We start from the raw sequence: 23,947 nt of genomic DNA on the forward strand, positions 1-23,947 counted from the left end.
CATGAACTCCCGCACCCTCACCACCTTAAACTCCTCAGTTAATGATGTCAAGGGAAACTGGAGTTTTCCACCCTGACCATAAAAGGCAATGTTCGTCAAACAGCGTGGCACTCCCAACCACCTACTCACAAACCCACTCACCACAACCTCCATCCTCTCTACATGCCCAATTGCAATATCATACATCATCAATGGCCACAATACTCGTGGCATCAACCCAAACTTCAAACACCATACCTTCAACTTACCTGGCAAACCACATCTATCAATCCTCTTCAAACCTCTCAAAAGCTTGTTTCTGACCTCCTCCACTCTTCCCACATCATTCAACTCCACTGTATACCATCTTCCCAAACTCTTCACAGGGGCCTCTACCAATGATGGAACCACCTCCCCTCCCAGCTCAAACCTGTGCATGTTATCCACCACTCCTCGTCTCACTATCACACTCCTTGACTTTCTTGCTTTAAATCCCATTCTTGCCCACCACATCAACCTTTCCAGTCGTCCCAGTACCTCTACTGCTGCATCAGCGGACTGTTGGACAACTGTCAGGTCATCCATGAAAGCAAACATTGCTGGCAACCTCTGACCAGGGGCTAGCTCCACTTCTTTCCCATGTCCACTCACCGCACGTATCAACAACTCCATAACCAGCACAAACAAAATCGGGGAGATGGTACATCCCATCGGGATCCCCACTTCCAACCTCTGCCACTCTGTTACATAGGACTGTGTCGCAAACCGCATCCAAAACTGATCATAATATGCCATCAAAAAATCCCTAAATCTCCGTGGCACCCAAAATAAATCCATGACATACCTGATCAAGGCATGCGGCACTGACCCAGTGACCCATATGCATTCTCCAAATCCAGCCACACCACCGCCACATCCTTCCTTTGCCTCTTTGCCTCCTGTAACACTTGCCAGACCATTGCCGAGTGTTCAATGCATCCTGGTGATCCTGGAATTCCTGCCTTCTGCACAGAACCATCCACAAAACCATTCCCTCTGATGAATCCTGAGAGCCGTGCCGCAAAGACACTCATCACTATCTTCCCATCTACATCGAGCAATGATATTGGTCTAAACTGCTCCAGTGTCACAGCCTCCTCCTGCTTTGGAATATAAACTCCTTCCGCCCTAGTCCATTGACTGGGCACCACTCCTTGCCTCCATACCACCTTCAGAGCCTTCCACAGATACTGCCTGATGCCTTCACAACTCTTAAACACCTTGTATGGCACTCCACTTGGTCCTGGAGCCGATGCCGCCCGTGCCTTTCTCAAAACTGCCTCAATCTCAGACATCTTTGGCTCTGACAAATCAAATGGAACACCTGGCTCTGTCGGTCTCACCAATCCTTCGATGTCCTCCACCACTTCGTTCCTCCTTGTGCCTGCATACGTGACACGCAGGTGACCTACCAACTCTTCCTTTGATACCTTCAGTACCAAAAATTATAATTATAATTAATTATATATATAATTAATGATATATATATTATATAATTAATTATATATAGTCCATAACTTTTAAATATCTATAAATTATAATTATATATATAATTTCCTTCTGTCCTCACGGGCACCTGCTTGTTGTCTCGCCCCACCCCCTTAATCACCTTTTCTTCCAACTCTTCCTTCCATCTCCAGCCGATACTCGCCTTTCCAATTCTAGTTTCCTCCATCTCATTTAACCCTTTCTCCTTTCTCTGATCCACACCCTCACTTCAGGGATTTTTCCCAGATTGTTTTTCACGGTTTCGTTTAAATATGTTGAAACTTTCCCCTGCAGTGTTTTATTCAGTGGTTTATTACAACACACTGTTTTTCTTCCTATTTAAAAGGCTTTTTTTCAATTTCCTCATCAAATCATTCCATTTCAAAAAAAAAATTCAATCTCTTACAGTCATTCCTTTCTACATTCTCTAAACTCACCTTCATTCCACCCCGCCTCTATCGTATAAGGGTTCAACCTCCGCCCACATTATTACATCAATATAATACTTGTACCAAGTTTGATTTAAATCCATTCCGCTGTTCTCAAGTTATCACATTTTTACCTGACATGACCTCTGACCTTTGACTTTTTGACCCCAAATGTAATCAGTTCATGTTTACATCATTATACATGTCTTTACTAAGTTTTAATTCAAATCCCTTTAGCCGTTCTCAAATTATAGACCTATTACAGACTTTGACCTCTGACCTCTTGACCCCAAATTATAATCAGTTCATCTTTACATCATTCTACATAACTGCACCAAATTTGATCATAATCCCATCACTGGTTCACAAGTTACTGCGGTAACAGGACTTTTACCTAACATGACCTCTGACGTTTGGCCTTTGACCTCGTGACCACAAAATCTAATCAGTTCATCTTTACCTCATTGCACATATCTGCACCAAGTTTGACTAAGATCCCTTCAGCCATTCTGATGTTACCGAGGTAACAAAAACCTATCACGGACGACGGACAACCTGAAAACATAATGCCTCTGGCGACTTCGTTGACGGAGGCATAAAAAAACACTTGTGATAATAGCATAATATTAATGATATTACAAAACAATATCCCCTAGTCAAGTTCACTATGCTAACAAATATAATTTCGTTCAAAAATTTGGGAGATTAGCAAACCGATACATTTTTGGAATCATCAGAGCATGGAGAATCCGAAAATCAATGTTGTCATTTGCACAGACACACATTTTGGATTTTCAAAATGGCCGCCATAAAATATATATTGTTGTAGATCTCGGGTTACGGCGCTCCCCTTACCGAGGGGGGTTTAATCCCCTCGTCTATTAAGCTGGCCGCCGGAGTCCTAGAAGATATCACGCTCCTTTGCGGGGTTGAGGTTGACCAGGGTGACTGGTCAACGGGTTCCCAGATACCTTTGCCCCCTCTCCGCAAAGCAGGGCGATACTTCTGCTCGAGCCACGGACAAGCTGGAAGACTGCCGAGCGATTTAGCAATCCGAAGCTCGAGCCGTTAGCAATAAAACTAACCCGATCCTGAGCGTTGGCCAAATCGTGCCACGTATATCAATGGAGAAATCACTAAAGCGACCGGATGAGAGGAAACTCAAAGAATGAGAAGGAAGAACACAGTTTTATTAATTATGTACAAAATCACAACCAAGGAAGAAACGAAAGGTAAGACTGTAAAGGAAGAGGAAGAAGCAGATACACAGGGCAATCCTTAAACACTCTTATTTTATCACACGCCCAGGACAGTACAAACACACTTCCACGAAAAGGTGGTGGTGGTGGTGGTGGTAAGGAAGAGAAGGGTCCGGGCAGGTGGTAGGCGTCGAGGTCCCGCTCCAAGCTCGCGCTCCGGTCCACGCTCCGGGTGTTCACTCGTACCGCGGCAAGCGGCCGGCAGCTTCGCGTGGCGCTTAACGTGAGCTGACAATTATATCGCGGGGGGGGGGAAAGACTGGGATGCGGCGTACGCAACAAATTGTCCCTTAGCCTTCGCCAGTTGTGCGCCTCCAATAGTTCATAAACGGCAAGCAAGGACTCCTTTCAAATCGTTCTCCCGGGCACCTCTCTTCTCTCACTCATCTGGCTCATCCCCCGCATCTCTTGAAGTAGTCCCACACACCCGCTTATATTGCCCACTCGCGTATCAAGCCGCTTGCCTTTTGGATCCGCCTACTGGTGAGCTGGCCTCGGCTCTGAGTGGTTGCGAGCGCTCACCGGTCCGCCCCTTGATGGGGCGTTGAGGGGCCACGCCTTCGTTCTTGGCACTCCGCCCTTCCTCTCCAGCTTGACCGCGTACGTAATGGCGGCTGAGCCAGGCAGCGAATGCTACTGGCAAGCCAAGGAACACAATTTGGAGGAAGGCTACGCCGCAATATGAATTGACAAGGGGGCCTACTCTTATTTAATTAATACAACGCAGATTCAACTCTTGGGAACAAATCCTTACCTGAAACACATACTAATGAAATAACTAAAGAAGAAGCCTATGGTGTGCTACGTGTTGCTCGTGGCCTAACTAGGGTGCGACCTTTGACCTTTACACCAAAAATGGGAGTATTTACAGGGGATTATTTATAAGGGAATATTACAAATATTTACAAAGTGGAGGGTTCTAAAAACCACAACAATATTTTGCGCTATCTCGGCTTCTAGTCAACCTAGAAACTTAATTAAATATGCTAATCCGATGTTTTCTGGGTCAAGGAATCCAATAAAGGCCTCAAAATAGTGCTCAGGATTATAGAAAAGCAACAAACAAGGGTAATTGAAAACCATTGTCTTTATATTTGTGATATAACTATTACATAATACATGATATTGCAAGTCCTTTGAAGTTATAGGTATGGGTTTATAAAGCAAGAAAGCAACCTTGTTTGTATCAGATTGAACTATAAGTCCTATACACAGGATCGACTAGGTCTATACCGTTCAGGAATATGCTTTTACAGATCTTCATCACTGTCCTGAGTGTCATTTTCGCAAAGGTGTCTACGCAAATGCCAACATTAATTTTTGGATTCTCCATGCTCTGAATATTCCAAAAAAATGTATCGTTTTGCTAATCTCCAAAAAATTTGAACGGAAAAAACATAGTGAACCTGACTACCCACTCCCCAGGGGGTTTTGTGCCTTGCGATATTCCTCCCTCCTCCCCCTGCAATCAATCCGCGATATGCGATATTCCTCCAACCACAGACATCCTCACGGAAGTAAATTTTATTATCGGGAATTTAGAATGGTCTTGCTTATCAGTCTGCGAGTCCTTTAGATGCTTTTTTGCAAACCAAGCGGGCTTTCATGTGTCTTTCACTGAGGAGAGGCTTCCGTCTGGCCACTCTGCCATAAAGCCCAGACCGGTGGAGTGTTGCAGTGATGGTTGTCCTTCTGGAAGTTTCTCCCATCTCCACACAGGATCTCTGGAGCTCAGCCAGAGTGACCATCGGGTTCTTGGTCACCTCTCTTACCAAAGCCCTTCTCCCCCGATTGCTCAGTTTGGCCGGGCGGCCAGCTCTCGGAAGAGTCCTGGTTGTTCCAAACTTCTTCCATTTAAGAATTATGGAGGCAACTGTGCCCTTGGGAACGTTCAATGCAGCAGAAAATTTGTCGGCTTCCCCAAATCTGTGCCTCGACACAATCCTGTCTCTGAGCTTTGCAGGCAGTTCCTTCGACCTCGTGGCTTGGTTTTTGCTCTGATATGTGCATTGTCAGCTGTGAGACCTTGAATAGACAGGTGTGTGCCTTTCCAAATCATGTCCAATCAATTGAATTTACCACAGGTGGACTCCAATCAAGGTGTAGAAACATCTCAAAGATGATCAAGAGAAATGGAAGGCACCTGAGCTAAATTTCAAGTGTCATAGCAAAGGGTATGAATACTTATGTCAGTGATATTTCAGTTTTTTCTTTTTAATAAATTTGCAAAACTTTCTGAAATCCTGTTTTCTCTTTGTCATTATGGGGTATTGAGTGCAGATTGATGAGGGAAAAATGAATTTAAACGATTTCTGCATAAGGCTGGAACATAACAAAATGTGAAAAAAGTGAATGGGTCTGAATACTTTCTGAATGCACTGTATTACTCAGGAACAAAGGAAAAGACAGCATTGCTCATTGACATATCAGTACCCAGGTAGTTTGGCCAAAACAATGACACATGACAAGTGGATCGGAAAGAGGACGCGGTCGGGCGCAGGAGACGCGGGGTCGGGCTCAGGAGACGCGGGGTCGGGCGCAGGAGACGCGGGGTCGGGCGCAGGAGACGCGGGGTCGGGCGCAGGAGACGCGGGGTCGGGCGCAGGAGACGCGGGGTCGGGCGCAGGAGACGCGGGGTCGGGCGCAGGAGACGCGGGGTCGGGCGCAGGAGACGCGGGGTCGGGCGCAGGAGACGCGGGGTCGGGCGCAGGAGACGCGGGGTCGGGCGCAGGAGACTCGGGGCCGGGCGCAGGAGACGCGGGGCCGGGCGCAGGAGACGCGGGGCCGGGCGCAGGAGACGCGGGGCCGGGCGCAGGAGACGCGGGGCCGGGCGCAGGAGACGCGGGGCCGGGCGCAGGAGACGCGGGGCCGGGCGCAGGAGACGCGGGGCCGGGCGCAGGAGACGCGGGGCCGGGCGCAGGAGACGCGGGGCCGGGCGCAGGAGACGCGGGGCCGGGCGCAGGAGACGCGGGGCCGGGCGCAGGAGACGCGGGGCCGGGCGCAGGAGACGCGGGGCCGGGCGCAGGAGACGCGGGGCCGGGCGCAGGAGACGCGGGGCCGGGCGCAGGAGACGCGGGGCCGGGCGCAGGAGACGCGGGGCCGGGCGCAGGAGACGCGGGGCCGGGCGCAGGAGACGCGGGGCCGGGCGCAGGAGACGCGGGGTCGGGCGCAGGAGACGCGGGGGGTCGGGCGCAGGAGACGCGGGGTCGGGCGCAGGAGACGCGGGGTCGGGCACAGGAGACAGGAGTCAGGAGACGGGTGTTAAATTCAACCATTTAGCCAATGTATAATGTATTGGTCTGGTTTATACAACACGAAGCACATACATCTCACAGACCAGGACTGAATGACGACGTGACAATAACGGGATCACAGAACAGTAAGGAAAGCCAAATGGTAAATCCGCTCAAAGATGCCATAATCAACTTGATCGATGTGTGTGCGAAACCATCCCACGCTCATCTTCATTTTGAGTATCGAACACATTAAAAATGTTTCAGCTTTAAAAAAGCAAAATATGAGGATCGAGGTCACTTTGGACGAAGCGAAGCGAGGTTATCGCTATAAATAAATAACAATTAATAACAATTCATTCAGAATGCTGTTAGATCTCACCTGCCAGCCGAACAGGCCCAATGACTGTGGGCTGATATCCTTGAGCGTCGAGAGCCCTCACCCATCGAAAAACATTACAACATTCGCGATTAAACGTACATTTTAAACGTAACAATCGCCCTAGAGGCGTTCCTTGGTGTGACCGGACTCACTGACTCCGCTTCTGCCCTCAGGGCGTCTGTTTTTTGTAAAAGTTATATTTTTGAGCAATGCGGTGAAACCTTCTATGTCTCCATAATAAATGTACTTTTTTGTGAATTTCAACTAAAAAAAATTCTTTTTCGTGCGTGGGTCGATTTTGTGCTCAAAAGGACAAATATACAAGAAGACGTCATGCGTAGCACGACGATACATTGCAAAATCCCCCCCCCCCCCCCAAAAGTTTTCCATTGACAGCAAATTGTCAATTTCATGAAGATTTAAATTTACAATCTTGATCAAAGCTCAGGTCAACAGGATGAAAAGTGATGATTTTTCAGATGAAAAATGATTTTAGAAGTTTGACCTTGAGTTGACCTTTGACCTTTTGACCTCATAAATAGTTGGTTTTCCTATTTGACACGATGTGTAAATGCTGTTCATTTTCCAAGTCAATCGGATGAAAATTGATGGGTTTTCAGATGAAAATTGATGGTTTTGGAAGTTTGACCTAGAGTTGACCTTTGACCTTTTGACCTCATAAATAGTTGGTTTTCCTACTTGACACGATGTGCAAATGCTGTTCATTTTCCAAGTCAATCGGATGAAAATTGATGGTTGCAGATGAAAAGTGATGATTTTGGGAGTTTGACCTTTGACCTATTGACCTCAAAAAATGTTTCCCGATTTAGTGACTCGATGTGCAAATGCTGTTCAACTTTCAAGTCAATCGGTTGAGAATTGACGGCTTTTTTGGATGAAAATTGATGACTTAAAATTTGACCTCGAGTTGACCTTTGACCTTTTGACCTCAAAAATAGTTCATTTCCCAATTTATTGACAATATACAAATGTTATTCAATTTTCAAGTCAATCGGATTTAAAATGGCGATTATAGAAATGTGACCTCCAGATGACCTTTGACCTCAAAATCAATAGGCTTTTCAATTGGGACGACCTAGGTGAAGTTTCGTGACGATCGGTTTAGAATTGTGACCTGTAGGCCAGTGACAAACAAACAAACAGACAAATGAAAAATCGGTCAGAGACCGAGGACTTGCCGGAATGTACTTTTTTATCGGCCATTTAGAACAAATATGGCGGCTGAACCACGTGATAGATGACGTCATCATTAACTTATTTTATTCCCCATGGAGAGTTCTTTTCAATGAGCCATGTCTCAATTTTTTCTATTCAGCACTTTCAGAGATATGGAGGTGCAATTTTTTTCCAAGATGGCGGCCGAACCACGTGACATATGACGTCATCATTAACATATTTTATTCCCCATGGAGTTCTTTCCAATGAGCCATGTCTCAATTTTTTCTGTTCAGCACTTTTGGAGATATAGTGGAGCAACGTTTTGCCGTTTTTCCAAGATGGCGGCCGACCACGTGACATATGACGTCATCATTAACATATTTTATTCCCCAAGGAGAGTTCTTTACAATGAGCCATGTCTCAATTTTTTCTGTTCAGCACTTTTGGAGATATAGTGGCGCAACGTTTTGCCGTTTTTCCAAGATGGCGGCCGAACCACGTGACTGATGACGTCATCATTTACATATTTTATTCCCCATGGAGTTCTTTACAATGAGCCATGTCTCAATTTTTTCTGTTCAGTACTTTCGGAGAGAAAGAGGTGCAAAATTTATCGGTTTTTCCAAGATGGCGGCCGAACCACGTGATCGATGACGTCATCAATTGGGCACAGTCTATTCCAGGGCAAGACCAATATGTGTGCAAAGTTTGGCGATTCTACGTGCAACGGTGTAGACGCAGTGCTGCAAACAGACAGACAAACAGACAGACAGATGAAAAATCGGTCAGAGACCGAGGACTTGCCGGAATGTACTTTTTTATCGGCCATTTAGGACAAATATGGCGGCCGAACCACGTGACCGATGACGTCATCATTAACATATTTTATTCCCCATGGAGAGTTCTTTACAATGAGCCATGTCTCAATTTTTTCTATTCAGCACTTTCGGAGATATAGAGGTGCAAAGTTTTTCGGTTTTTCCAAGATGGCGGCCGAACCACGTCACCGATGACGTCATCAATTGGGCACAGTCTATTCCAGGGCAAGACCAATATGTGTGCAAAGTTTGGCGATTCTACGTGCAATGGTGTAGACGCAGTGCTGCAAACAGACAGACAGATGAAAAATCGGTCAGAGACCGAGGACTTGCCGGAATTTACTTTTTTATCGGCCATTTAGGACAAATATGGTGGCTGAACCACCTGACCGATGACATCATCATTAACATATTTTATTCCCCACGGAGAGTTCTTTACAATGAGCCATGTCTCAATTTTTTCTGTTCAGCACTTTTGGAGATAGAGGTGCAACGTTTTTCGGATTTTCCAAGATGGCGGCCGAACCACGTGACCGATGACGTCATCATTAACATATTTTATTCCCCATGGAGAGTTCTTTCCAATGAGCCATGTCTCAATTTTTTCTATTCAGCACCTTCGGAGATATGGAGGTGCAAAGTTTTTCGGATTTTCCAAGATGGCGGCCGAACCACGTGACCGATGACGTCATCATTAACATATTTTATTCCCCATGGAGAGTTCTTTACAATGAGCCATGTCTCAATTTTTTCTGTTCAGCACTTTTGGAGATATAGTGGTGCAAATCTTTGCCGTTTTTCCAAGATGGCGGCCGACCACGTGACATATGACGTCATCATTAACACATTTTATTCCCCATGGAGAGTTCTTCACAATGAGCCATGTCTCAATTTTTTCTGTTCAGTACTTTCAGAGATATAGCGGTGCAAATTTTTTCGGTTTTTCCAAGATGGCGGCCGAACCACGACACCGATGACGTCATCAATTGGGCAGTCTATTCCAGGGCAAGACCAATATGTGTGCAAAGTTTGGCGATTCTCCGTGCAACGGTGTAGACGCAGTGCTGCAAACAGACAGACAGATGAAAAAATCGGTCAGAGACCGAGGACTTGCCGGAATGTACTTTTTTTATCGGCCATTTAGGACAAATATGGCGGCCGAACCACGTGACCGATGAGGTCATCATTAACATATTTTATTCCCCGTGGAGAGTTCTTTACAATGAGCCATGTCTCAATTTTTTCTATTCAGGACTTTTGGAGATATAGTGGTGCAAAGTTTTTCGGTTTTTCCAAGATGGCGACCGAACCACGTGACTGATGACGTCATCATTAACATATTTTAATTCCCCATGGAGAGTTCTTTACAATGAGCCATGTCTCAATTTTTTCTATTCAGCACTTTCGGAGATAAAGAGGTGCAAAGTTTTTCGGTTTTTCCAAGATGGCGGCCGAACCACGTCACCGATGACGTCATCAATTGGGCACAGTCTATTCCAGGGCAAGACCAATATGTGTGCAAAGTTTGGCGATTCTGCGTGCAACGGTGTAGACGCAGTGCTGCAAACAGACAGACAAACAGACCAACAGACAAATGAAAAATCGGTCAGAGACCGAGGACTTGCCGGAATGTACTTTTTTATCGGCCATTTAGGACAAATATGGCGGCCGAACCACGTGACCGATGACGTCATCATTAACATATTTTATTCCCCATGGAGAGTTCTTTACAATGAGCCATGTCTCAATTTTTTCTGTTCAGCACTTTCGGAGATATAGAGTTGCAAACTTTTTCCAAGATGGCGGCCGAACCACGTGACCAATGACGTCATCACTAACATTTTATTCCCCATGGAGAGTTCTTTACAATGAGCTCAATTTTTTCTGTTCAGCACTTTTGGAGATATAGTGGTGCAAAATTGCCATTTTCCAAGATGGCGGCCGAACCACGTGACTGATGACGTCATCATTAACATATTTTATTACCCATGGAGAGTTCTTTACAATGAGCCATGTCTCAATTTTTTCTGTTCAGCACTTTTGGAGATATAGCGGTGCAAAGTTTTGCCGTTTTTCCAAGATGGCGGCCGACCACGTGACATATGACATCATCATTAACATATTTTATTCCGCATGGCGAGTTCTTTACAATGAGCCATGTCTCAATTTTTTCTGTTCAGCACTTTTGGAGATTTCATGGTGCAAAATTTTTGCCGTTTTTCCAAGATGGCGGCCGACCACGTGACTGATGTCATCATTAACATATTTTATTCCCCATGGAGAGTTCTTTACAATGAGCCATGTCTCAATTTTTTCTGTTCAGTACTTTCGGAGATATAGAAGTGCAAAGTTTTTCGGTTTTTCCAAGATGGCGGCCGAACCACGTCACCGATGACGTCATCAATTGGGCACAGTCTATTCCAGGGCAAGACCAATATGTGTGCAAAGTTTGGCAATTCTCCGTGCAACGGTGTAGACGCAGTGCTGCAAACAGACAAACAGACAGACAGACAGACAGACGCAAAATCGGTCAGAGACCGAGGACTTGCCGGAATGTACTTTTTTATCGGCCATTTAGGACAAATATGGCGGCCGAACCACGTGTCCGATGACGTCAGCATTAACATATTTTATTCCCCATGGAGAGTTCTTTACAATGAGCCATACCTCAATTTTTTCTATTCAGGACTTTTGGAGATGTGGAGGTGCAGAGTTCTGCCGTTTTTCCAAGATGGCGGCCGACCACGTGACTGATGACATCATCATTAACATATTTTATTCCCCATGTGGAGTTCTTTACAATGAGCCATGTCTCAATTTTTTCTGTTCAGCACTTTTGGCGATATAGTGGTGCAAAGTTTTGCCGTTTTTCCAAGATGGCGGCCGACCACGTGACATATGACGTCATCATTAACATATTTTATTCCCCATGGAGAGTTCCTTACAATGAGCCATGTCTCAATTTTTTCTGTTCAGCACTTTTGGAGATATCGTGGCGCAACGTTTTGCCGTTTTTCCAAGATGGCGACCGAACCACGTGACTGATGACGTCATCATTTACATATTTTATTCCCCATGGAGAGTTCTTTACAATGAGCCATGTCTCAATTTTTTCTGTTCAGTACTTTCGGAGATATAGAGGTGCAACGTTTTTCGGTTTTTCCAAGATGGCGGCCGAACCACGTCACCGATGACGTCATCAATTGGGCACAGTCTATTCCAGCGCAAGACCAATATGTGTGCAAAGTTTGGCGATTCTACGTGCAACGGTGTAGACGCAGTGCTGCAAACAGACAGACAAACAGACAGACAGACAGACAGACAGACAAATGAAAAATCGGTCAGAGACCGAGGACTTGCCGGGATGTACTTTTTTATCGGCCATTTAGGACAAATATGGAGGCCGAACCACGTGACCGATGACGTCATCATTAACATATTTTATTCCCCATGGAGAGTTCTTTACAATGAGCCATGTCTCAATTTTTTCTGTTCAGCACTTTTGGAGATATAGTGGTGCAAAGTTTTGCCGTTTTTCCAAGATGGCGGCCGACCACGTGACTGATGACGTCATCATTAACATATTTTATTCCCCATGGAGAGTTCTTTACAATGAGCCATGTCTCAATTTTTTCTGTTCAGCACTTTTGGAGATATAGTGGTGCAAAGTTTTGCCGTTTTTCCAAGATGGCGGCCGACCACGTGACATATGACGTCATCATTAACATATTTTATACCCCATGGAGAGTTCTTTACAATGAGCCATGTCTCAATTTTTTCTGTTCAGTACTTTCGGAGATATAGAGGTGCAAAGTTTTTCGGTTTTTCCAAGATGGCGGCCGAACCACGTCACCGATGACGTCATCAATTGGGCACAGTCTATTCCAGGGCAAGACCAATATGTGTGCAGAGTTTGGCGATTCTACGTGCAACGGTGTAGACGCAGTGCTGCAAACAGACAGACAGACAAACAGACAAACAGACAGACAAATGAAAAATCGGTCAGAGACCGAGGACTTGCCGGAATTTACTTTTTTATCGGCCATTTAGGACAAATATGGTGGCTGAACCACGTGACCGATGACGTCATCATTAACATATTTTATTCCCCATGGAGAGTTCTTCACAATGAGCTATGTCTCAATTTTTTCTGTTCAGCACTTTCGGAGATATTGAGGTGCAAAGTTTTTCCAAGATGGCGGCCGAACCACGTGACCGATGACGTCATCATTAACATATTTTATTCCCCATGGAGAGTTCTTTCCAATGAGCCATGTCTCAATTTTTTCTATTCAGCACTTTCGGAGATATGGAGGTGCTAAGTTTTTCGGTTTTTCCGAGATGGCGGCCGACCACGTGACTGATGTCATCATTAACATATTTTATTCCCCATGGAGAGTTCTTTACAATGAGCCATGTCTCAATTTTTTCTGTTCAGCACTTTTGGAGATATAGTGGTGCAAAGTTTTGCCGTTTTTCCAAGATGGCGGCCGAACCACGTGACCTATGACGTCAACATTAACATGTTTTATTCCCAATGGAGAGTTCTTTACAATGAGCCATGGCTCAATTTTTTCTGTTCAGCACTTTGAGATATCGAGGTGCAAAATTTTTCGGTTTTTCCAAGATGGCGGCCGAACCACGTGACTGATGACGTCATCATTTGGGCACAGTATATTAGAGGGCAAGACCAATATGTGTGCCAAGTTTGGCGATTCTACGTGCAACGGTGTAGACGTAGTGCTGCAAACAGACAAACAGACAAACAGATGAAAAATCGGTCAGAGACCGAGGACTTGCCGGAATGTACTTTTTTATCGGCCATTTAGAACAAATATGGCGGCCGAACTACGTGATACATGACGTCATCATTAACATATTTTATTCCCCATGGAGAGTTCTTTACAATGAGCCATCTCTCAATTTTTTCCATTCTGCACTTTTGGAGATATAGTGGTGCAAAGTTTTGCCGTTTTTCCAAGATGGCGGCCGACCACGTGACATATGACGTCATCATTAACATATTTTATTCCCCATGGAGCGTTCTTTACAATGAGCCATGTCTCAATTTTTTCTGTTCAGCACTTTTGGAGATATCGTGGTGCAAAGTTTTGCCGTTTTTCCAAGATGGCGGCCGACCACGTGACTGATGACGTCATCATTAACATATTTTATTCCCCATGGAGAGTTCTTTACAATGAGCCATGTCTCAATATTTTCTGTTCAGGACTTTTGGAGATATGGAGGTGCAAATTTTTTTGGTTTTTCCAAGATGGCGGCCGAACCACGTGACCGATGACGTCATCATTTGGGCACAGTATATTAGAGGGCAAGACAAATACGTGTGCAAAGTTTGGTGATTCTACGTGCAACGGTGTAGACGTAGTGCTGCAAACAGACAAACAGACAAACAGACAAACAGACAAACAGACAAATGAAAAATCGGTCAGAGACCGAGGACTTGCCGGAATGTACTTTTTTATCGGCCATTTAGGACAAATATGGCGGCCGAACCACGTGACCGATGACGTCATCATTAACATATTTTATTCCCCATGGAGAGTTCTTTACAATGAGCCATGTCTCAATTTTTTCTGTTCAGCACTTTTGGAGATATAGTGGTGCAAAGTTTTGCCGTTTTTCCAAGATGGCGGCCGACCACGTGACATATGACGTTATCATTAACATATTTTATTCCCCATGGAGCGTTCTTTACAATGAGCCATGTCTCAATTTTTTCTGTTCAGCACTTTTGGAGATATCGTGGTGCAAAGTTTTGCCGTTTTTCCAAGATGGCGGCCGACCACGTGACTGATGACGTCATCATTAACATATTTTATTCCCCATGGAGAGTTCTTTACAATGAGCCATGTCTCAATTTTTTCTGTTCAGGACTTTCGGAGATATGGAGGTGTAAAAATTTTCGGTTTTTCCAAGATGGCGGCCGAACCACGTGACTGATGACGTCATCATTAACATATTTTATTCCCCATGGAGAGTTGTTTGCAATGAGCCATGTCTCAATTTTTTCTGTTCAGCACTTTCGGAGATATGGAGGTAGAAAGTTTTTCGGTTTTTCCAAGATGGCGGCCGAACCACGTGACCGATGACGTCATCATTTGGGCACAGTATATTAGAGGGCAAGACAAATACGTGTGCAAAGTTTGGTGATTCTACGTGCAACGGTGTAGACGTAGTGCTGCAAACAGACAAACAGACAAACAGACAAACAGACAAACAGATGAAAAATCGGTCAGAGACCGAGGACTTGCCGGAATGTACTTTTTTATCGGCCATTTAGAACAAATATGGCGGCCGAACTATGTGATACATGACGTCATCATTAACATATTTTATTCCCCATGGAGAGTTCTTTACAATGAGCCATACCTCAATTTTTTCTGTTCAGGACTTTTGGAGATGTGGCGGTGCAGAGTTTTTCGGTTTTTCCAAGATGGCGGCCCACCACGTGACTGATGACGTCATCATTAACATATTTTATTCCCCATGGAGAGTTCTTTACAATGAGCCATGTCTCAATTTTTTCTGTTCAGCACTTTTGGAGTTATAGTGGTGAAAATTTTGGCCGTTTTTCCAAGATGGCGGCCGACCACGTGACATATGACGTCATCATTAACATATTTTATTCCCCATGGAGAGTTCTTTACAATGAGCCAAGTCTCAATTTTTTCTGTTCAGCACTTTTGGAGATATAGTGGCGCAACGTTTTTCGGTTTTTCCAAGATGGCGCCAGAACCACGTGACTGATGACGTCATCATTTACGTATTTTATTCCCCATGGAGAGTTCTTTACAACGAGCCATGTCTCAATTTTTTCTGTTCAGTACTTTCGGAGATATAGAGGTGCAAAGTTTTTCGGTTTTTCCAAGATGGCGGCCGAACCACGTCACCGATGACGTCATCAATTGGGCACAGTCTATTCCAGGGCAAGACCAATATGTGTGCAAAGTTTGGCGATTCTACGTGCAACGGTGTAGACGCAGTGCTGCAAACAGACAGACAGACAGACAGACAGACAGACAAACAGATGAAAAATCGGTCAGAGACCGAGGACTTGCCGGAATGTACTTTTTTATCGGCCATTTTGGACAAATATGGCGGCCGAACCACGTGACATATGACGTCATCATTAACAAGTTTTATTCCCCATGGATAGTTCTTTACAATGAGCCATGTCTCAATTTTTTCTGTTCAGCACTTTTGGAGATATAGTGGTGCAAAGTTTTGCCGTTTTTCCAAGATGGCGGCCGACCACGTGACATATGACATCATCATTAACATATTTTATTCCCCATGGAGAGTTCTTTACAATGAGCCATGTCTCAATTTTTTCTGTTCAGCACTTTTGGAGATTTCGTGGTGCAAAATTTTTCGGTTTTTCCAAGATGGCGGCCGAACCACATGACATATGACATCATCATTAACATATTTTATTCCCCATGGAGAGTTCTTTACAATGAGCCATGCCTCAATTTTTTCTGTTCAGCACTTTTGGAGATATAGTGGTGCAAAGTTTTGCCGTTTTTCCAAGATGGCGGCCGACCACGTGACATATGACATCATCATTAACATATTTTATTCCCCATGGAGAGTTCTTTACAATGAGCCATGCCTCAATTTTTTCTGTTCAGCACTTTTGGAGATATAGTGGCGCAACGTTTTGCCGTTTTTCCAAGATGGCGACCGAACCACGTGACTGATGACGTCATCATTTACATATTTTATTCCCCATGGAGAGTTCTTTACAATGAGCCATGTCTCAATTTTTTCTGTTCAGCACTTTTGGAGATATAGTGGCGCAACGTTTTGCCGTTTTTCCAAGATGGCGACCGAACCACGTGACTGATGACGTCATCATTTACATATTTTATTCCCCATGGAGAGTTCTTTACAATGAGCCATGTCTCAATTTTTTCTGTTCAGCACTTTTGGAAATATAGTGGTGCAAATTTTTGCCGTTTTTCCAAGATGGCGGCCGACCACGTGACATATGACATCATCATTAACATATTTTATTCCACATGGAGAGTTCTTTACAATGAGCCATGTCTCAATTTTTTCTGTTCAGCACTTTTGGAGATCTAGTGGTGCAAAGCTTTGCTGTTTTTCCAAGATGGCGGCCGACCACGTGACTGATGACGTCATCATTAACATATTTTATTCCCCATGGAGAGTTCTTTACAATGAGCCATGTCTCAATTTTTTCTGTTCAGTACTTTCGGAGATATAGAGGTGCAAATTTTTTCGGTTTTTCCAAGATGGCGGCCGAACCACGTCACCGATGACGTCATCAATTGGGCACAGTCTATTCCAGGGCAAGACCAATATGTTTGCAAAGTTTGGCGATTCTACGTGCAACGGTGTAGACGCAGTGCTGCAAACAGACAGACAGACAGACAAACAGACAAACAGATGAAAAATCGGTCAGAGACCGAGGACTTGCCGGAATGTACTTTTTATCGGCCATTTAGAACAAATATGGCGGCCGAACCACGTGACCGATGATATAATCATTAACATATTTTATTCCCCATAGAGAGTTCTTTACAATGAGCCATGTCTCAATTTTTTCTATTCAGCACTTTCGGAGATATGGAGGTGCAAAGTTTTTCGGTTTTTCCAAGATGGCGGCCGACCACGTGACATATGACGTCATCATTAACATATTTTATTCCCCATGGAGAGTTCTTACCAATGAGCCATGTCTCAATTTTTTCTGTTCAGCACTTCCGGAGATATGGAGGTGCAAAGTTTTTCGGTTTTTCCAAGATGGCGGCCGACCACGTGACATATGACGTCATCATTAACATATTTTATTCGCCATGGAGAGTTCTTTACAATGAGCCATGTCTCAATTTTTTCTGTTCAGCACTTTTGGAGATATCGTGGTGCAAAGTTTTGCCGTTTTTCCAAGATGGCGGCCGACCACGTGACTGATGACGTCATCATTAACATATTTTATTCCCCATGGAGAGTTCTTTACAATGAGCCATGTCTCAATTTTTTCTGTTCAGCACTTTCGGAGATATGGAGGTGCAAAGTTTTTCGGTTTTTCCAAGATGGCGGCCGAACCACGTGACTGATGACTTCATCAGTAACATATTTTATTCCCCATGGAGAGTTATTTACAATGAGCCATGTCTCAATTTTTTCTGTTCAGCACTTTCGGAGATATGGAGGTGTAAAGTTTTTCGGTTTTTCCAAGATGGCGGCCGAACCACGTCACCGATGACGTCATCATTTGGGCACAGTATATTAGAGGGCAAGACCAATATGTGTGCCAAGTTTGGCGATTCTACGTGCAACGGTGTAGACGTAGTGCTGCAAACAGACAAACAGACAGACAGACAGACAAACAAACGAACAGATCAACATACTTGCCGGAAAATTTTTCCGGCAAGTAACAAATCAGAGACCGAGGACTTGCCGGAATGTACTTTTTTATCGGCCATTTTGGACAAATATGGCGGTCGAAACACGTGAACGATGACGTCATCAATAACATATTTTATTCCCCATGGAGAGTTCTTTACAATGAGGCATGTCTCAATTTTTTCTATTCAGCACTTTTGGACACATAGAGGTGCTAAGTTTTTCGGTTTTTCCAAGATGGCGGCCGAACCACGTGACATATGACGTCATCATTAACAAATTTTATTCCCCATGGAGAGTTCTTTACAATGAGCCATGTCTCAATTTTTTCTGTTCAGCACTTTTGGAGATATAGTAGTGCAAAGTTTTGCCGTTTTTCCAAGATGGCGGCCGACCACGTGACATATGACGTCATCATTAACATATTTTATTCCCCATGGAGAGTTCTTTACAATGAGCCATGTCTCAATTTTTTCTGTTCAGTACTTTCGGAGATATCGAGGTGCAAAGTTTTTCGGTTTTTCCAAGATGGCGGCCGAACCACGTGACTGATGACGTCATCATTAACATGTTTTATTCCCCATGGAGAGTTCTTCACAATGAGCCATGTCTCAATTTTTTCTGTTCAGCACTTTGAGATATCGAGGTGCAAATTTTTTCGGTTTTTCCAAGATGGCGGCCGAACCACGTGACCGATGACGTCATCATTTGGGCACAGTATATTAGAGGGCAAGACCAATATGTGTGCCAAGTTTGGCGATTCTACGTGCAACGGTGTAGACGCAGTGCTGCAAACAGACAAACAGACAAACAGACAAACAGACAAACAAACGAACAGATCAACATACTTGCCGGAAAATTTTTCCGGCAAGTAATGAAAAATCGGTCAGAGACCGAGGACTTGCCGGAATGTACTTTTTTATCGGCCATTTAGGACAAATATGGCGGCTGAACCACGTGACCGATGACGTCATCATTAACATATTTTATTCCCCATGGAGAGTTCTTTACAATGAGCCATGTCTCAATTTTTTCTGTTCAGCACTTTTGGAAATATAGTGGTGCAAAGTTTTGCCGTTTTTCCAAGATGGCGGCCGACCACGTGACTGATGACGTCATCATTAACATATTTTATTCCCCATGGAGAGTTCTTTACAATGAGCCATGTCTCAATTTTTTCTGTTCAGCACTTTTGGAGATATAGTGGTGCAAAGTTTTGCTGTTTTTCCAAGATGGTGGCCGACCACGTGACTGATGACGTCATCATTAACACATTTTATTCCCCATGGAGAGTTCTTTACAATGAGCCATGTCTCAATTTTTTCTGTTCAGTACTTTCGGAGATATAGAGGTGCAAAGTTTTTCGGTTTTTCCAAGATGGCGGCCGAACCACGTCACCGATGACGTCATCAATTGGGCACAGTCTATTCCAGGGCAAGACCAATATGTGTGCAAAGTTTGGCGATTCTACGTGCAACGGTGTAGACGCAGTGCTGCAAACAGACAGACAGACAAACAGACAAACAGACAAACAGACAAATGAAAAATCGGTCAGAGACCGAGGACTTGCCGGAATTTACTTTTTTATCGGCCATTTAGGACAAATATGGCGGCTGAACCACCTGACCGATGACATCATCATTAACATATTTTATTCCCCACGGAGAGTTCTTTACAATGAGCCATGTCTCAATTTTTTCTGTTCAGCACTTTTGGAGATAGAGGTGCAACGTTTTTCGGATTTTCCAAGATGGCGGCCGAACCACGTGACCGATGACGACATCATTAACATATTTTATTCCCCCTGGAGAGTTCTTTCCAATGAGCCATGTCTCAATTTTTTCTGTTCAGCACTTTTGGAGATAGAGGTGCAACGTTTTTCGGATTTTCCAAGATGGCGGCCGAACCACGTGACCGATGACGTCATCATTAACTTATTTTATTCCCCCTGGAGAGTTCTTTCCAATGAGCCATGTCTCAATTTTTTCTATTCAGCACTTTCGGAGATATGGAGGTGAATTTTTTTCCCGTTTTTCCAAGATGGCGGCCGCACCACGTGACCGATGACGTCATCATTAACATATTTTATTCCACATGGAGAGTTCTTGACAATGAGCCATGTCTCAATTTTTTCTATTCAGCACTTTCGGAGATATGGAGGTGCTAGGTTTTTCGGTTTTTCCAAGATGGCGGCCGACCACGCGACTGATGACGTCATCATTAACATATTTTATTCCCCATGGAGAGTTCTTTACAATGAGCCATGTCTCAATTTTTTCTGTTCAGCACTTTTGGAGATATAGTGGTGCAAAGTTTTGCCGTTTTTCCAAGATGGCGGCCGACCACGTGACATATGACGTCATCATTAACATATTTTATTCCCCATGGAGAGTTCTTTACAATGAGCCATGTCTCAATTTTTTCTGTTCAGCACTTTTGGAGATATAGTGGCGCAACGTTTTGCCGTTTTTCCAAGATGGCGACCGAACCACGTGACTGATGACGTCATCATTTACATATTTTATTCCCCATGGAGAGTTCTTTACAATGAGCCATGTCTCAATTTTTTCTGTTCAGTACTTTCGGAGATATAGAGGTGCAAGGTTTTTCAGTTTTTCCAAGATGGCGGCCGAACCACGTCACCGATGACGTCATCAATTGGGCACAGTCTATTCCAGGGCAAGACCAATATGTGTGCAAAGTTTGGCGATTCGCCGTGCAACGGTGTAGACGCAGTGCTGCAAACAGACAGACAGACAGACAGACAGACAGACAGACAGACAAACAGACAGACAAACGAACAGATCAACATACTTGCCGGAAAATTTTTTCCGGCAAGTAACAAACGAACAGATCAACATACTTGCCGGAAATTTTTCCGGCAAGTAACAAACGAACAGATCAACATACTTGCCGGAATCTTTTCCGGCAAGTAACAAACGAACAGATCAACATACTTGCCGGAATCTTTTCCGGCAAGTAACAAACGAACAGATCAACATACTTGCCGGAAAATTTTTTCCGGCAAGTAATGAAAAATCGGTTAGAGACCGAGGACTTGCCGGAATGTACTTTTTTATCGGCCATTTAGAACAAATATGGCGGCCGAACTACGTGATACATGACGTCATCATTAACATATTTTATTCCCCATGGAGAGTTCTTTACAATGAGCCATGTCTCAATTTTTTCTATTCAGCACTTTCGGAGATATAGAGGTGCAAAGTTTTTCGGTTTTTCCAAGATGGCGGCCGAACCACGTCACCGATGACGTCATCAATTGGGCACAGTCTATTCCAGGGCAAGACCAATATGTGTGCAAAGTTTGGCGATTCTACGTGCAATGGTGTAGACGCAGTGCTGCAAACAGACAGACAGATGAAAAATCGGTCAGAGACCGAGGACTTGCCGGAATTTACTTTTTTATCGGCCATTTAGGACAAATATGGTGGCTGAACCACCTGACCGATGACATCATCATTAACATATTTTATTCCCCACGGAGAGTTCTTTACAATGAGCCATGTCTCAATTTTTTCTGTTCAGCACTTTTGGAGATAGAGGTGCAACGTTTTTCGGATTTTCCAAGATGGCGGCCGAACCACGTGACCGATGACGTCATCATTAACATATTTTATTCCCCATGGAGAGTTCTTTCCAATGAGCCATGTCTCAATTTTTTCTATTCAGCACCTTCGGAGATATGGAGGTGCAAAGTTTTTCGGATTTTCCAAGATGGCGGCCGAACCACGTGACCGATGACGTCATCATTAACATATTTTATTCCCCATGGAGAGTTCTTTACAATGAGCCATGTCTCAATTTTTTCTGTTCAGCACTTTTGGAGATATAGTGGTGCAAATCTTTGCCGTTTTTCCAAGATGGCGGCCGACCACGTGACATATGACGTCATCATTAACACATTTTATTCCCCATGGAGAGTTCTTCACAATGAGCCATGTCTCAATTTTTTCTGTTCAGTACTTTCAGAGATATAGCGGTGCAAATTTTTTCGGTTTTTCCAAGATGGCGGCCGAACCACGACACCGATGACGTCATCAATTGGGCAGTCTATTCCAGGGCAAGACCAATATGTGTGCAAAGTTTGGCGATTCTCCGTGCAACGGTGTAGACGCAGTGCTGCAAACAGACAGACAGACAGATGAAAAAATCGGTCAGAGACCGAGGACTTGCCGGAATGTACTTTTTTTATCGGCCATTTAGGACAAATATGGCGGCCGAACCACGTGACCGATGGTCATCATTAACATATTTTATTCCCCGTGGAGAGTTCTTTACAATGAGCCATGTCTCAATTTTTTATATTCAGGACTTTTGGAGATATAGTGGTGCAAAGTTTTTCGGTTTTTCCAAGATGGCGACCGAACCACGTGACTGATGACGTCATCATTAACATATTTTAATTCCCCATGGAGAGTTCTTTACAATGAGCCATGTCTCAATTTTTTCTATTCAGCACTTTCGGAGATAAAGAGGTGCAAAGTTTTTCGGTTTTTCCAAGATGGCGGCCGAACCACGTCACCGATGACGTCATCAATTGGGCACAGTCTATTCCAGGGCAAGACCAATATGTGTGCAAAGTTTGGCGATTCTGCGTGCAACGGTGTAGACGCAGTGCTGCAAACAGACAGACAAACAGACCAACAGACAAATGAAAAATCGGTCAGAGACCGAGGACTTGCCGGAATGTACTTTTTTATCGGCCATTTAGGACAAATATGGCGGCCGAACCACGTGACCGATGACGTCATCATTAACATATTTTATTCACCATGGAGAGTTCTTTACAATGAGCCATGTCTCAATTTTTTATGTTCAGGACTTTCGGAGACATGGAGGTGCAAAAATTTTCGGTTTTTCCAAGATGGCGGCCGAACCACGTGACCGATGACGTCATCATTAACATATTTTATTCCCCATGGAGAGTTCTTTACAATGAGCCATGCCTCAATTTTTTCTATTCAGGACTTTTGGAGATGTGGAGGTGCAGTTTTTCGGTTTTTCCAAGATGGCGGCCAAACCACGTGACCGATGACATCATCATTAACATATTTTATTCCCCATGGAGAGTTCTTTACAATGAGCCATGTCTCAATTTTTTCTATTCAGCACTTTCGGAGATATGGAGGTGCTAAGTTTTTCGGTTTTTCCAAGATGGCGGCCGACTACGTGACTGATGACGTCATCATTAACATATTTTATTCCCCATGGAGAGTTCTTTACAATGAGCCATGTCTCAATTTTTTCTGTTCAGCACTTTTGGAGATATAGTGGTGCAAATTTTTGCCGTTTTCCCAAGATGGCGGCCGACCACGTGACATATGACGTCATCATTAACATATTTTATTCCCCATGGAGAGTTCTTTACAATGAGCCATGTCTCAATTTTTTCTGTTCAGCACTTTTGGAGATATAGTGGCGCAACGTTTTGCCGTTTTTCCAAGATGGCGCCCGAACCACGTGACTGATGACGGCATCATTTACATATTTTATTCCCCATGGAGAGTTCTTTACAATGAGCCATGTCTCAATTTTTTCTGTACAGTACTTTCGGAGATATAGAGGTGCAAAGTTTTTCGGTTTTTCCAAGATGGCGGCCGAACCACGTCACCGATGACGTCATCAATTGGGCACAGTCTATTCCAGGGCAAGACCAATATGTGTGCAAAGTTTGGCGATTCTCCGTGCAACGGTGTAGACGCAGTGCTGCAAACAGACAGACAAACAG

The 23,947-nt window shown here is 44.2% G+C and overlaps 2 protein-coding genes across 7 annotated transcripts in view; one reads left to right on the top strand and one right to left on the bottom strand.

The window, feature by feature from the left end:
* Positions 1-23,947, top strand: part of LOC137425091 (uncharacterized) — an 891,893-nt gene that overhangs the window by 792,237 nt on the left and 75,709 nt on the right. The window lies entirely within an intron of this gene.
* ST3GAL3 (ST3 beta-galactoside alpha-2,3-sialyltransferase 3) overlaps positions 1-23,947 on the bottom strand; it is a 237,833-nt gene that overhangs the window by 180,504 nt on the left and 33,382 nt on the right. For 2 of the 6 annotated variants that reach the window (XM_078773264.1, XM_068097180.2), the window contains exon 1: positions 6,809-6,942. The exons of 3 other annotated variants lie outside the window; for them this stretch is intronic. The gene's annotated coding sequence lies outside the window, so the exon portion shown is untranslated. Of the gene's footprint in view, positions 1-6,808; positions 6,943-23,947 lie in introns of those variants that run through there. One more of the 6 variants, XM_078773259.1, reaches the window with a different exon arrangement.

This window comes from Myxine glutinosa, chromosome 1, assembly GCF_964187855.1.
Source record: "Myxine glutinosa chromosome 1, kmMyxGlut1.1, whole genome shotgun sequence".
Lineage (NCBI taxonomy): Eukaryota > Metazoa > Chordata > Myxini > Myxiniformes > Myxinidae > Myxine > Myxine glutinosa.